This window comes from Netta rufina, assembly GCF_964035555.1.
Source record: "Netta rufina genome assembly, chromosome: Z".
In the NCBI taxonomy this organism is placed as follows: domain Eukaryota; kingdom Metazoa; phylum Chordata; class Aves; order Anseriformes; family Anatidae; genus Netta; species Netta rufina.
The window spans coordinates 76,669,351-76,685,886 of NC_140126.1; positions in this window are offsets into that span (position 1 = coordinate 76,669,351).

The window sequence follows — 16,536 nt, forward strand, 5'->3', positions numbered from 1 at the left end:
AAAACATAAATGTACATGCCTTTTTTTACAGTATATATTAGACTTTTCCACCACCCCACAGAAATTATATTTGCTCGGTACAAAAAATTTCGAACAATGGTAAGAGCAGGAAAAAAAAAGTGTTCTTTTTTTTCTAACTTGGTGTTAACTTAATGATATGTGACATTGCTATCAGTGCAGTGCAATAAAAATGAAATGGTACCCAATGTGCACAGACACTATGGAAATTTCAAATGACAACAGCAACAACAAAAATTATACTTTCCCTTTCCTTTTCCATGCCCTTTGCATTAACGTAAGGATATGTGACTTTGCTATCCATGCACTACAATAAAAATGAAATTGGTGGCCAATGTGTCCAGACAGAGCCTTCAAATAAAACAAAAATAAAATTATATTCCTTTGCATCATGTAAAGGATACATGACGCGAGGCACAAATTTGACTTCGCTGCCACATCAGAAATAATATGCCAGCTGAGAACCTATATTTCTTTCTCGTCATGAGGGAGAAAAAAAAATGTACTTTGGAACATTTTTTTTAAATTTCTCTTCATTTTATAAACACTAAAAAATGTGTTTTAAAACAGTTTCTTATATTAGACTCATACTGTGTTTATATGTTTCTTAAATGCATGCTTTTTTGGTAACATGTTTGTGTCTAACGTTACTCATATAAATAAAAATATACAGTCATTTTACAGGATAATAGGCAAACAGACATCTGCATGCAACATTTCCCTCATTAGATGTTATCATGTTAGCATATTTTTATGACTTTGCCGCAAAATACAATGTGCTGGTTTGAAACCTTCTTAAATATAACTTATTATGCATGCTAACAACCCAAATGCCTTAGTTAGGCTGGGAGAATTGTTTAATAGAGTAGCAGCTGATGCTGCAGTGGTGCAAGGCACCCGGTCTGCGGCTGGCCTCTGTTCGACAGGCGAGGGACCAAGGGCTTTGCCACTTGCAGAGCAGGCCAAGGGGCTACCAATATGTGAACGGATGAGCCTATCTTCAGTTTTCAATTATGTCAGGACACATACAACCTGCAAAACAGAAAATGGGGATAGCTGGGACCATAATCCAGCCTCGGGGGTGCACCATATACCTCCTGGTGCATCAGGGTACCCAAGTATCAGGCGCATCCAGCTGCTGGGACCAGAAACTACCAAGGATGTGTCTTGTACAACAGTCATCCTGCAGAAGAGGCTGCTTGGCTCCCAGTTCTTTCTGAGCTGTGATTGTGAAAACAGAATGAATCCTACGATCCGTTAGTGCTTTCAGCTGGGTTTGATCAAATTGCTGTGCCCTCTGTGCCCAGGCTCTGAAGGATGAATACATAATTGAGAAATTCTCTCTTCTAAAATATTTCTTAAATCCAATGACAAAAGAGTTTAATCAGAAAGTTATTCCCTTTTCAGGGATAGTTCTGCTGTAGCTGTTTGGATAAAATGGCTGGAAATCAGAGCTAGAGACGTTTAAATAATCTGTTAAAAAGCTATTATGTTTCCCTAATGCTAGTCATTTTTAAATGGCTCTTGGTTTAATTCACGAACAATACATGAACAGTACATGAATCACACGGGCAATTTTTATGAAGTACTTATCCCAAAAGGAATGTCAGACTGGATGAAATCCATTGTAGATTGCAGTATTTTCATATTTTTTTTAAAATAACATGTGTTAGGTTCAACTTCTCATAGACCAAAGTTGACACAGAAGTTGGGCCTGCTGCAGAAGATCCAACAGAAAAGAGCCAACAGAGGCTGCAAGATGTCGTACAGATAATTGTAAAGATCTTGCTGCTGCTCAAGCGCTTTTGAAGTTCTGAAATGACTTTTTGCTATCAGAAGCCATCAGGTTTAATTGAAGTCAAAGCTTGCTATTTAATCATGAGATCCATGAGCACATAAATATTACTGCTGCTGCCATGCAATGAGTTGCCTTAGTATTAATTAGGAAAAATATGCCTTGCACTGCTTTGAGGACCTGCAGTGGGCACCTAGAGGCTGTTCATGTGTCTGCAGAGAGCAGCTCCAGGGATTTGGGAGCTTCTGCGTTCAATGACACTACCAACAGTATGGGTTTGGGGCTAGAGTCCTTCCATACAGCTCTTCCTCAGCTGTCCCAGCTCTAAGATATAGACAAGATAAATTATTACCCACCTGACTGGGATACTGCAAGAACTAAAACATTCCCTGTAAAGTAACAGAATTCCCCATAGTTAAAATATTTCAGCGTAATGTATAAAACATGAGCATAAAGGCAGTCACCTCATGTTGTCTAACCCATGTGGTAAATGTACCCATATTTTCTATGCACAGCCAACGTTTGGGATGATGTTAAAAGAAGGGTTATTGCTAATTGTCATTTTGAAACAAACAATACATTGTTGGTTGAGCAATAAGATCAAAATCCAAAGCATTGTTTCAGCTGTGTTATAAAAGAAGTTGGATTATGCAATTCAGTGCCAAAGTGACTTAGATCTGCTTAAAGAACTCTAAATTATGGTAAGTATTTAAACTGATAAGCAGAGATTTAATATGGGCCACAATAGGATTAATGAATAAATATGAGGGGTTTATATTACCTATTTACAATCACATTTAAAAGTAGCACTACAGCTGCTAGTTTATACTCAAGGTACGCTTCGTACCTTGGATGGTAGACAGCAAAGTGACATATCTACAGAGCCTCTTGTTTGATCTGAAGAACTCTCAGAACATAATTTTTCTCAGTTTAGTCATTCATCAAGCTAAAGTTTACCTAGTTTTATGGGTTTGTGGAAACCTTAACACACATTCTAGTACACAGCAGTCTTACAACTGTGCTGAAAACCACATACCAAAGAGCTACCCTGGGGAAAAGAAAGATAAAAATGTTGTGGTTAGGATCCTAGATGAAGTACAATTCTAGGACACTTTAAATGTTAATGCATCTCAGTTGTACTGCATGTTGGGAAATGATGCTTCTTTTATTGTTTTGAGTTACTTGGACCCATAATCAGGTCCCTAATATGTTCAACAAAGCATCAGGATACATAAAATATCTTACTGGATAATCCTCTTTGGAATCCACAGTTCAGTTATTAAGTATTCCTTTCACTAATCTCTGTAATCCTCTGTTGATATAGGTCAGTAAAACAGTGGCTAAACCCTGTACGATAAAACTAAGTCTAGGTTTTGACATCATTCCCTTTATATTTTGTCTATATTTTCCCCAGCTGTTCTTATTCCTTAAGGGACTTTACCAAAGCTACAGGGGTCACACTTGGCACTTCCCAGAAGCCACAGAAAAAGGTTTTGTGCAGGTATGTCAGCCATGAATTGAGATTCATCAGTGAACTCCAGGATATTCACAAAATGTGTGTGGAAGTCAAGACCAGGATTATATGCTGTTTGGTAACTGGGATGACACCAGCTCACCAGTGTTTGCAGCCACTGGATTAGTAATCAGTGTTAAATCTTCAGATGCAATGAAAGTTAACAATGCTGGTTTTATATCATCCCAAAAAAACCATTGAGTCTGTTTTCCTCTTTTGATTACAGTTCATTTAAGGGAAGAACGTTACTGCATGCTTTGAAAATGTTTTATGTGTCTTTGGCTGATAGAACACACAAAACGTTTGAATAGGCCCATTTATTTGAGCAGACGTATTAAATAATACTTTAAATGTGAACATGCGTGTCATAAATTTTGTAGTCTCTTTAAAGTAGGATAAATCTGTGTATTTAAAATAGTCTTTCTTCAAAGCCATCTTTTTTTTTTCAGTCATAAAGGAAACTCTGATTTGTGCTGCATGAACAATGCCAGCATCATCATTTTAATGTTATCCATATGGGCTTCTAATAATAGATAAGAGACTACATTTGTATTGTATGTCTTAGAGACATTTAAAATCTTGATAAGGAAAGGCTGATTTCATTGGCCCCACAGTTAAAGGAAAGCAGACCCTAATTAAAAGAATTCTGTTCTGAATTAACTAGTTTGACATGTGCTAATTGACAGTTCCTGTGAAATGGTTCTAATTAAAGTCAATATGTCTTTTTCAATTAAAAGGAAATTAAGAATATACTAATATACATTAACAACTTAATCTGCCTTCAATATCCCATACATCAGCTGCTTTTTTTCTAATGTTATTGGAGAACCATCTGACATGCATCTTCTACTGTTTGGTTATGGTATCTCATTATTACTCAACAAGAATGCAAGTGGTGGTGGATATCCCCTAGAGCAAGACGATAACCTGCCTGTACCTAATGCACTCAGTTCCTCATCTCTTCTCCTCTCTTGTCTGATAAAAGGTAAATCCACCTTTCCACACAGAAGAAAAAAGACTTTTCTCTTGAATGGAGATGTCCTTATGAATTGCACACCGTTGCAAGTATTGACAATTAGTCAGTGAATTCAAACTTTCGATAAAAGCTGTAGAAGTAACTGTACTGCTGAGCTGTTCTTTCATGATGTGGCCCAAGGAAAGGCAGGATTTTGACTTTAGAAAGCCATCTCTCCCCATGCTCTTTTTCCAGAATGAATGCAGGGCAGAGTTCTCTGGTGGGAATGCTTTTAATTGTATATACAAGAAGAAAATAGAAAACATGCCTGCTGGTGGAGCAGTGCTGAAAACCATCCCATTGTTATTGCTGGAAATGTGACGTAGCTGTTTATAGCCACAAAATTAAGTATTCAAATGTGCAGTTGACTTTTTGCTACCAATTTCATGGCTTTACTGCTACTGACTTTACTAACTAAAAAAGATCCATGAAAAATATCATGCCCCATGCTGATAAGCTTCCTATCTTGAACATGTAGGGAACTGTGCAGAAGATTAACATCTGTTCATGTGGACTTTGCTATTGATTTTTCATAGATTTTATTTTCTTGTTTGGGAAATAATAATGAAAAACTCAGTCAATACATTTTGGAGAGAGTAGAGTCACTGGGGGAACAAGTGAAGTAATTGACTTAAGAGGTAATTAACTGCTTTAAAAAACCCTCCTCAAATAGGCTGTTAAGAACACAACTGCAATAAATTTTGTAATGGAACACTACCTCAGCTATCAATGTTGAGCCTGCTAAATTTGTCATAGATAATATAATATGTAGCCAGATTTTGCCAAAGTTATATTTGCCTCCAGTGGCCTAAAATCATCATTTTTTTTCTTTTAAATCATTAAAAAAAAAAAAATGTATATTTTTAAGATGTATATTTTTAAGATGAAAAATTGGTAAACAGTCATTTATGTGTGACATTAGGAAGCAAATTAAGTAACAGAGAATATGTTTTGGTAGTGCAAAAAAATGAATAAGCTGATAGTGTGGCTTAGCTTCAGAAACTGTATAAAATATTTTGGGATAATTTGAGAGTTGGGTAATATTTTTTATTTTTTTTGTGGGCTTTCCTTCTATTTGCTGAAATTTACATTCATTTTAAGAAGCAACTAATATTCAAAACTTTTCATACTATTGGAATAAAACGACTATGTTGAATATTATTGTCTGGTTCTGCTTACAGAAGAAATTCAGCCAGATTTTCAGGACTGTATGGCTGGATTTCACATAGGCAGTTACTTTTGTTTTGCAAAAGCAAGTGTCAATGAAAGCTTTAAAACCTTGTCCCAAAACATTTTTGATTCAGTTTAAAATGGCCCATCCTAAAGCTAAAAACATTGTGCTTGGTCAGCTCTCTCAATACCATTGACACAAAGTATTGGACCCAGCAAGATGCTTGGTCCAAGCATCTTGATTTACAGGTTGGTTGAAACTTTTTGGCCGATTGTCATGACACAAATTAAAGGACTTCAGAAAATTCCTTGGCCAGCTCCCCTGACTTGTTGTGCAATAGGTCCCTATGATTCCAAAGGAAGGTCTTCAGAGCAGGGGAAAAGTATTCAGATAACCTGAAGAAAAGCAGCAGCTGAGATACAGACCTGGGAAATGGCTGCTAGCTTCTACCAGGTGGAGATAAATACCCATCTCCTTTTGAGGACATAGGGTAAAGGGTATGATGCATCATTTCAATATGATCTCGTTATTTCATGAAACCAGGTGCTAAGATAATCAAGTCCTAAAAAAAAAAATAATAATTAATTAATAATTGAAAAATATATATATATATACATTTACAGCACAGACTCAAATTTAACCATAAATATATGTTTTTTATTTTAAATGCAAAATGCTCCCAAAAGAAACTGGACTGAACTTCTTGATGCCATATTTTTGTGTCTGTTGTAATCTTTTAATATATCATAATCTATGCCAGGGACGGTATTTTCAAAGAGCATTTATGTGTGTGTCTAGGAGCATATATGACTCACAGATGCCACTCTTTTCTCAGCATTGGATTTTTAACCATTGCCTCAGTATGGTGTTAGTACAGATGCACCACTGAAGTAAGATGTTAAACATGTCTCTAAATTAGTAAATAAACAAATCTCTGGGAGACTGCAGAAATTCTGACTACTTGTATTCATTAAAATTCCATGGTTCTTTGCACAAGAGGAATGCTAATCCTGGAGCCTAAACTGAGGCCCAATCCTGCAGTCCCTTAAGACATGCTCAAAATAGAGTAAGACTACTTGCAAGGTTCAGTTTAAGGACTGAGGTGACTGCAGTTCACCAGTATTCTGCCTGTCCAAAACGCAGGTTTTTTTTCCACTGACTGCATTATTCTGTTTTCTCTTCTCTCCTTTTACTGTTGCTTTCCTGTAATCTGCTAAGAGCTTGCCATGTTTCAGCTGTATCTTATGCACAAGTGAGAGGATGAAGATAATGGTATATGAAACATTCAGAACATTATTTTCCTCCTACTCCCCTTTCTAAGCCTGTTTCAGTACTTCAGATCCTTGGAACAAAAGTACGCAAGAGAATGGGTAAGAATTGGTAAGAGAGTGGGGCATAATTAATAAAGCAGTTGCCTTGATTCTGAAAACACTTATGAATGAGTTTCACTTGACTCATAAAAGTAGTCATATTAATTTCAAGAAAACCATGTTTGCTGGAGCATGTGATCACAGTGCATTTCCAAGATATGTAGGAATATTCTTCTCACAGTGTAAATATTTAAAGTGAGGATAGTCCTGGTAGCTTGGGAGCACGCCTTGCACACACAACTAGTCTTAAAAGCCAAGGGGTCAGGTAAGAAGAAAAATTCATCCACATAAGGATCCTGTTTTATGTAAATACCTTGCTACAAAATAATCAGTATCAGTACTCTCAAGACAAAATATGTACATATCACTGCATGAACCATAGTAGTAAACTTGTAAATTACCTTCCTGTGAATGAAGGTCTAGATGCTTTTCAGTGAGTCTCACAGCCCTGTAAGTCAAAAACACAATAAGACCCAAGAAGGAAAAAAAAAAAAAAAGGAATCCAGTTCCTATTATGAACCTTCCAGAATGCAGCTATCTTTGTCTTTGTATAAATAATTAGTGAAGCAGTCTTTCTGTTTATATCTAGCCTAGCTAGATAGAGCTGTTTGTGTGGGGAAGAAACTGCTGTGTTCCCAATGCAAGCCAAGCACATCATATAAATTCTAGAGTCCAAGAAAAAATTTATCTTGGCAACAGGTCTGCTCAAGAAATCAGCATGTGGAACATGGGATGCTGTGGTCCATGTAAAATCCTCTGGTTAGCAAGTCTTTTCCTGAAGCATCTGTCCATCTTACCACTCTCCCTTCTTCCCCCTCCCTTCAAACAGCACTTGCTGTACGTAGTCACATTTTCCTAGCCATGAACACTGTGTTAGTTATACATCCTCTTAATACATACATTATGGAATGTGTTTGTTTTTGCTGTTAGAACAGATAAACGTATTTTCAACATGTATTTGTTCATGAGCTGAAAAACAAAGTCATGTGGGGTGTTTTTAATATCTTGTTGGCTTCTCTATTGAGAACATTTGGCCCCAGGCAGCTTTCATTTACATACCATGCCCCACATCGTTTCTATTATCGTTAATTGAATATTCACATTTAAGTGTTCCTGAGCTTGACCCCCTATTTGTTCTGCACATACTTTTGTACTCAGTGCCATTATTTTAGCTGGCATTATTTTTAATATCATCATGCAAATAATTATATCATTAAAATCATACCTTTTATTGCCAGAGAAAAGGACTTAAAATCAATAATGTGTCTGCTTTTCCTTATTACATATAGATAAGCAGATTGGTAAAGAGAGTAAACATGGCTACAAAGGTAAAACAATTTCTGTTTTAACCTCGTACTTTTAAGTATTCAAATTTTTCTGGCCTTTACATTCAAATTTTAAAATTTAGAACTATACTTTGTGGTCTTCACCTTTGCTCGATGATGTCTTTGTTAAGTGAACACAAGAAGCTTAACTGGAAAGATTTTCTTTTTTAAACATAAAAAAAAAATTTAATCCAAAACAACTAGCTGTAGATCACTGGAATATGGCTTGGAGCAACCTTCCAAGAAGCTTTCCTTGCACTACAACATAGAAATCTGATTTGGACTCTGTCTTAATCCAGATTTTTGACAGCTGTATTCAGATCGCTTCAAGTGCACAGCCAGGGAAGATTTCTGAACACATGCATGGGTAGCACTGTTGCTGAAAGGAAAATGGGCAGAAGTGGTGAACGGGTAAGGAGTCCCATCACTGTATCAATTATCCTTGCACACTTTTTATCACTTGAAGGGTCAGAGGAGCTCCTCGTAAATCCAGCAGGAAGAAATCCCACTGGGATGCCCTTCAAAACATTCTGCAGCTCCTGATAGGTATCCAGAAGTCTTAAAATTTAGGCATTGGATTGGATTCATGTTACTTGAAAAAGTGATTATTCAACCTTTGGACTTTTATGGGCAGAATAGTGACTTTCCTTGAGCCAAGGAGCGGCACTCAGTTCTGAGTGGATTCATTTCAGGACCAGCCAGTTCTGCTCTGACCCAAACAACTAGTCCTATACAGGTAGTTTGTCAGCACTACTTTATGAGCCAAGAGACTGAAGCACCCAAGTTTTTATTCTACTTCCTCTGCCTCCTCTGCCTTTTTTTTTTTTTTTACACACAGGGAAAGTTTGTGCCATTACTCATGGTCTAGAAAATAATTGTCAGATAACATTACTGAAAATCATCTCATGAACAATACGAAAGGATACGTTTACTCATGTCAAGCCACAGTCTTTCCATGTGTAACACCATAGTGGCCACCATACCCACATGGGAGTCCTGCCTGAAACAACACTGGCCATGTTGGTCTGTCTGTCTCCCTGCATGTCATGCATGAAGGAGTGAGAATCTCTGATATATCTATGCAAAGAGAGCATGCTGAAGTGCTGCAGAGATCAGTGAATGTGCCAGGCACAGTCCAGTGAGTGAAAAAGTGTATGAAATGCATATGAAAAGCACTCTGTAAAGAGTAGTAGTAGTTCAGATCACAAGTAATATTGAAATGGATAGCAGTGAAAACAGACTGGCACTATACAGCTCTCTAAAATGCGTAAGTACCTTGGTTTCACTGCCAAAGAAATTGCACCTGAAAGGGTCTGTTAGGCATTTTGGGTGGCTAATATACCTTCCACACCTATGATACCCACAAGAGAGGCTGTTTCTGGTGTCTCAGAAGAAAAATACAGGCTGTACATTTCAGGCAGATCTCGTTCTGCTTTGGAAGTCTGTGGGAGACTTCCCAAGGACTTCAAAGGGTGTTGGTTCAGCGCATACCCTGCTGTGAGAACAGATTCTTGTACAATAAGGATGTACAAAGAGCAATCAGATCCAGCCTCCAAGTAGCAGTACTTCTGAATCCTGGTATCTACAGCTAGATATCTCAGCTCCGCACCAAAGTATAGATGTTCTTTGAGGTCACGTCTGGTTTTGTGTGAACTAAATAGCATTCATAGAAGCACATTATTTCTGAAAACAACTACTTAAATCACAATTTAGATGACAATACATGCAGAAGTAAATTTAGGAAACTTCAGTGTAGGTCAGCAAAGAGAAAATAAAACAAGCATACAAGAACTTGAAGGGATGAATGAGTACCCTGAAAGGATTGACTTTTCCAAAGCTATTGCCATTCTGCTAGTGTGGTCTACCTCAGGTTTACCAAAAACTGCTGGTATTCTAACCTTTGTATGAATCTCATCTGTCTTCTTCGTGCTGTGGGAATATCGTTAGAATATAATATTTTACTTGTGGAGATTCACCACACATCTATGAAGTTTAAAGTTAATATAAACTCAGAGATATCAGATTAAAAGTTGCAGAGGATCTTCATCATATTCTTGTTTGGGTAGCTAACTTAACCATTATGGCCTTGATCCACGAAACATGCTCCAGTGCCAAAAAAACAGCCTGCTAACATCAGTTAACGGTGCATCTGCCTGTGCACAGGTCAGGCTGCAAGGCTGGAGTCCTGCAGTGGTCTTAATGCAAGACCAGGAAATTGTCTTGTGTAAGACCTCTTATTCTGCCCAAGTGAAATCAATGGGGCTGTTGGATGAAAAAATATCCATATATTCACATATGAGAAGGAGGAATTTCCAGTCTGACCTTTCACGTTCCTCATAGTTTGTGTATACGCTTATTGAACATGCAATGTAATTTTATATTTTATAGTTTGAATCATATAGAATCAGCATAATTTATGCAGGATCCCACACGCCTGTTAAGCAGTAGGAATGCTTTTCATGAGAAGAAAATGTATATAAAGACAGATCTGAGATATCTATATGTGTATGCGTGCAACCAGCAGGCCGAAATAACTGAGAATAACTTACTGGGAAGTAACTCTCTAGCTGAGACTTTTTAAACCAGTTTCCAGAATACAAGAGGACAATTTTGATATTTATCATAATTAACAGAGTTTTTTTAATTCATTTTTTTTCCTGTTTTTGCTTTTTGTTTTTCTTTCTGTGAACACAATTGCAGTTTCCTGGGATGATGGTGAAGCATCGCATCCAACAGTCTGAGCTCAGAGATGGGAAGCAACAAAAGGGTACATGGACAAGAGATGCTTTGAGACCTGTAGAGAGGCATGTGGGGCATAGCATGGGACGTAGGGTTGGTGCATGGGAGGCCAGCCCTCCCTGCCCGTCCATCACCATGGACTCATAAAAGCATCATTGTCTGGGGTGCACCAGGTGTGCGCTCCTCAGGCAGCTGCCACTGTGAGAGCTGGGGAGAAAACACCCCTGCTTTCAGCATCTGGTTGAGGGATTGTGCTCTGGCAAATTAAACTGGAGTGAAAACAGCTTTTTCTCTGTTTATATTATAGCTTCCTCCTTATCTCTGCTTGCGCCATGCAAGTGACAGCTACAAGATCTGGGATCGCCCCTGTGTCGAAGTTGTCTTTTTCACTGATGTAGAGAGCACACACTCATACATCTGCATGTTTTGTGCTTGTTTCCAGAGAAAAGATCCTTTTGCTGCCTGTGTATGTGAATTGTACATGCACATAATCAAACAAGAGCCAGTGTACATTCATTGATGAAACATAAATCCCATTCTACGTAGTCAATGGAAAACATCTGCAGATTTTAATTAAACTCATGCATTTCAATGAGGTCTAGAGCCAAAATCTTTTAAATAGTAAAAAAGCAGCAGACAGAGGTGTATAGCAGAGATATAGTCAGAAAAATAAATAAATAAATAAAATGGAAATGTCTTGAGAGCCTATATACAAAGTACATGCACAAGCAATTGCATTAGTACAATCCAAATTAAACATGATGAAGAAAATATGCACTGCTTTTGAAGAACAATTTTTTTTTTTTTTTTTGCCAATGTGTTGTCTAGAAATTACCTTTTTTATTATTGTTGTTTTGTGTACCTGCAAATTTTCACAGGATGCTCCACACAAATTATCTTGGAAAGAGGGATAATGGAATAAAAAATAAATGAGAAAAAGAAAAGAAGCCCAAGAAATAATACTGATCTCCAGTTCATTTTTAAGATTCATACCAAACAAAATGGCAAAGTAAGGAAGCAGACCACAATGTTTTAGCTTCAGTGCTAGAATATGGCTGCATGTAAAGTGTACATTGTTATTGCGGAGAGTCTTCTGATGCTTCTCTGTGTTTCTCTTTGCAAACCATAAGATGAGGGGGTGATCACCAGTGGGAAATGAACAGTCACTGCAGTATCAGATTGGGCTGGAATCTGTCATACTTGGAAACCAGTGTGAATAGCGTGGTCTTACACCCAGGATAAGAAAGGAACATTAAAGTTCTGATTGAGCAAAATGATGCCCAGATAAGAATAAAGAAAAATCACTCAGTTCTTAGCATGTATTTCAAATCCATTTTGACACTTCACTTAGCTTAAGGTTATAAATCTTAAAAAAATGCTGTTGTCTTTTTCATTATTTTTTTAATGTAATTAAAAATATATATATATTTGTGAATTGCTTGGGACTCCTCCTATATATTCAGTGATTATTGGTGGTAATTTACAGTAAATCCCATCTTATAAAGACAAGGTCCTTAGGAGCTCAGTCTTTTGTAAAGGCATGGCCTTTGCTTGCAAGTAATTCCAATGGAGGACACACAGCCCTTTCTAGAATGCACCACACAAACAAGCCCTGGCATAATTTATTTCAGGTCAATACATTAAACATCTTTTTACTGATACCAGATTTGAGCTAAGATAATATTTGTTAGTATAGGAAGAGGTCATGATGGTTTAATCTAGAAAAATAACTGTACTTGATTGAGGCACAGTTCTTTCAAAAGAGGTTAATGATATATTTGCTTTTTCCCCCCTAAAGTGACAAATTATAAACTCATTTAATCAAAGCAGAAGTTAGGGTCACCTTGACACATAGTTTTCTGTCAGCCCTGTTGATGTCAAGAGATGCTGTATATAGAGTGACTGCAGAACACCGGGTGATCCACGGTGCAGGTCAGAGATGAGCATTTTACTCCAAATTCCCTATATGGTGCTGGCTGCTGGAGTGATTGATTAGCCTTTGTGATCCCATCGCACAGTAGGCTTTCTGGTCAGGGCTAACCTTTCTTATAAGGAAACCACAGCTTTAGCAATAATGGTTGAGCGCTTACCTCTTTATATGCTTTTTGTGGACATATTGATTTGAGGCATATGTGACCTTTGCTGCCTGAGACAAAGAACTTCATATCCAAATGAAGAAATTTGTAAATTTTACTTGGGAAGTATCTCCCTCCTTGTTAAAGCAAAGTGTGCATTTGGCATCAACAGGGCCAGAATTTTGCCTCAATTTGTCATCTTTGACCCTTTTGTGCAGCATAAGCATAGATGTGTATATAGTCAGGCTTTCTCCCCAGAATTCATGCCATATGCCTACAGCACAACACAGCCAGATCATCACTTACAAACATCTATTAACCTTTGGCCACAAGACAGGAACCTAAAAGAAGCTAGATAGCACCACAGCAAGTCCAGTGCCTCTCCTTAGCCTAATCCAGCACTCTTAGTACACCAGGCCCAGCCCTTTGGCAGAATTTCTAAGGATTTTGAGGAATACTGAATCAAGCTGTTTTCTGCAGCCTAGGGCCTTTGTGCTGTCTTTTTCATCTATTTTCAATGCATGAAAAGATATTACAACCTTCTGAAACTTCTTCACATTTTGGGGGAGATCCATGGGTACTACCATAAAATGATAGAAAACTTACTTTTAGTTAACAGGGAGTTTGTTTTTATACTAGTTTTAGAAATATCTAGATGCAAAAAAAAAAAAAAAAAGTGTGAGACCCAGCTCATCCACCTCTTACTGTATAAAACTTAGGTCTTCTCAAACAAAAATATTTATTCCCCTCCCCTGATATAAAAGGCCAGAAACAAAGCGTAGTATAGTAGAGAAAGTATCTTGATTTCATGTTAGCTACTCAAACAGTTCCTCTCTGAAAGAGATTCTTCTGATGGGCAAGACTATAACAATATAATGTAGGTGCCTTTTCTCAGTGACATTTTTAATTGTTATTTTTTTTCAAAGATTTCAGGTGTAAAGTGCTTACAAGGAGAAAGAAATTTGGGGAAGACAAGTCAAAGGAGATGGAACTTGTGCTCTGTGTTTCGCTTCTGGAAGAGGTAGAGAAAGCAAGGGTCTTCACGGAGCACAGATCCTCTTTGGGTTTCCACCCTTATGCAAGAGAAAGGCATCAAGTCTGGCATATAGGTTCACATCCTAAGTATTTGAACGTTATGAACGTTTCAGCCTCAAGGCTGAAAAAAGAATTTAATTCTTTCTGGATAGAAAAAAAAATACTTCTTTCATTAAAAAAAAAAAAAAAAAAAAAATCTATCTGCGACAAAATAGTGATAGAAGCCCTCCACAATATCTTTCTTTACTTGCAAATATTTTAGAAGCAAAGACAGATTTTTTAAAAAAATTTGGGGGTGAGTATGGGGAAATCCTCAGCCATGAATTGATGCCTGTCTCTGCTCTGCTGGACTCAGATCTGTACATCTGAAGCCAACATCCAACGCAATGTCTCCAAAATTGCACACTTCTGCCTCCCATGCTGATGCTGGTTTATAACTGATTCAGGGATTAACAGTGATCGTCTGATGTCTTGGGTGAATGACCAGATTATGCAAAATCTGGATGTATTTCCAAGCTATCCTGCCCTCTCCTTTTCTGTTCCCTCTCAAAAATAAATGTTCAAAGAGAAACAAACATTTCTGGGACAAGGGTGGAAAAGTGACCAGAGAAGTCACTGCAAGTTTGGCTACTAGGGATGCTCCCAAATCTGCTCACATCTCTTGCTCCCACAGCAGAATTACCAAATCACTTTGGTGGATGAGGATCTGCTCTGTCTGCTGCATAACTTCATGAAATTCCAGTACTGGACACAGTTAATCGGTTACGTGCACTGACACATAGATTAATAAAGAGGGATAGATGAAAAGACAGGTTATAAATTACCTGAAAATTTTGTAAATTTCTCAGGTCACTGGGATATATGAGGGGAGATTCATCCCTGATGTCCTCCTAGATGCAGGACTTAAAGCTGTTTTCAGGTGAAAGCAGGGGGAAAAGGTCCTTTCTCTGCAATCCCACAGCTTTGCTTCAGGGGACAACTTGTAGGAAGCGTATACGTGTAACAACGCTGTTCTGTCAAAATACACAAGTCCTACATCCAGTTCAGCTGGGCATATCTAACTGTACATACAAAAAAATCTCCCTCACTTCTTTTCAAGAAAAAAAAAAAAAATTCTTCCTTAGTAAAATGCAGGAAAAGACATGTTTCAGGTAGATAAAGATTTAGAGAACTGTGAAGTATATATGTAAAAAGCTGTACCTAAAATTTGTATGTTCTGACCTAAAATCCATGTTTTCTTTTTTTTTTTTTAAACTTTTCCCTCAGATTATTCATTACAGTACTCCCTTCAACAAAATTAATAAATGTCATGCCAGCCAATAGATGATCTGAAAGCAAATGAGAAAGTCCATCTCTTCTCTTAAGTTTGAGTGGGATTGTTTGATGTTTTGCTGCCTTTTTGTTGAGACAGAGTTTGGCTTTGCTGGTTTCAAATGAGGGATGTAATCAGCACTATTAACAAGACCCGCTCACACAGACCCCTCTTAAGCAAAGGCAGTTCATGATTCTGCTGTTGCTTATTTTATGAGAAGCTTTTTAATGGTTTTATTCATCATATACTTCAGGCCACAGGACAAACGTATGTTTGTTTATATGAAAACCTCAATCTCTGTCTACAATATCTTGAATTTCACACATACACGCTAGAAATCTACATAAATCTAGCCTCCCTTAAAAAAAAGAAACATATATATATATATATATGTTAATTTTGGAAGTAACTCAAGAATTTCAAGTTTAGTTTCTTCATTCACCTAATTCTACAAGACAAACTCATCCACAGCACAAATCTACTCACTTTTTAGGGACTGTGCTGTACCAGTCCATGTGCAGTGCTGTCCAAGTGCAGAAAGAGCTAGAATTACACCTGCCCCTAACCAGGCTGCAAAAGTAAGGGCAATGCTCTCTGAACATGCTAAAACTTACCATTTCAATGAGAATGAAGACCCATGTACTCTTTATGGCTTTATTCATTATTGAGGGATTCTTTCCATCTGTGGTTCTTGTCTCTTTAATTAAATGTAGGTGAGTTTTGCTTCTTAGGTGAGTTGTTCAGACTTGCAAAATGTTTATTTGGTTTCTCAGATTTGTATTCCCCCAACTTCAAACTTGCTCTATGAAAACAATGGACGTAGATCTAAAATGGAATAAGTAATTGCTTGATAGCTTCTTGCTTGCTCTTTAAAGTGCTGTGCAGCTGCTGATGTATGTTTGTGCTGGCATCGCAGAGTGGAGCCCTGGGAATAGGGAATCTGATTTCAGAGAAACAAGAGCCAGCTTCAAAGAAGTGAGCAACTCTCCCCAGCTGATAGAACTTTTACTGAAGGAAAACAACAATGAAGTAAGAAACACACCAGCAATATCTCCTGTTACTCCTCTGCAATCCTTTTCAAAACTTTCTTCTCATTTATCTGATTATGCACTTCCGTTTCTAAACTCTCCCTTGTGGTGTTTTTACCTTTTCTGTTAGTTTAGGTGTT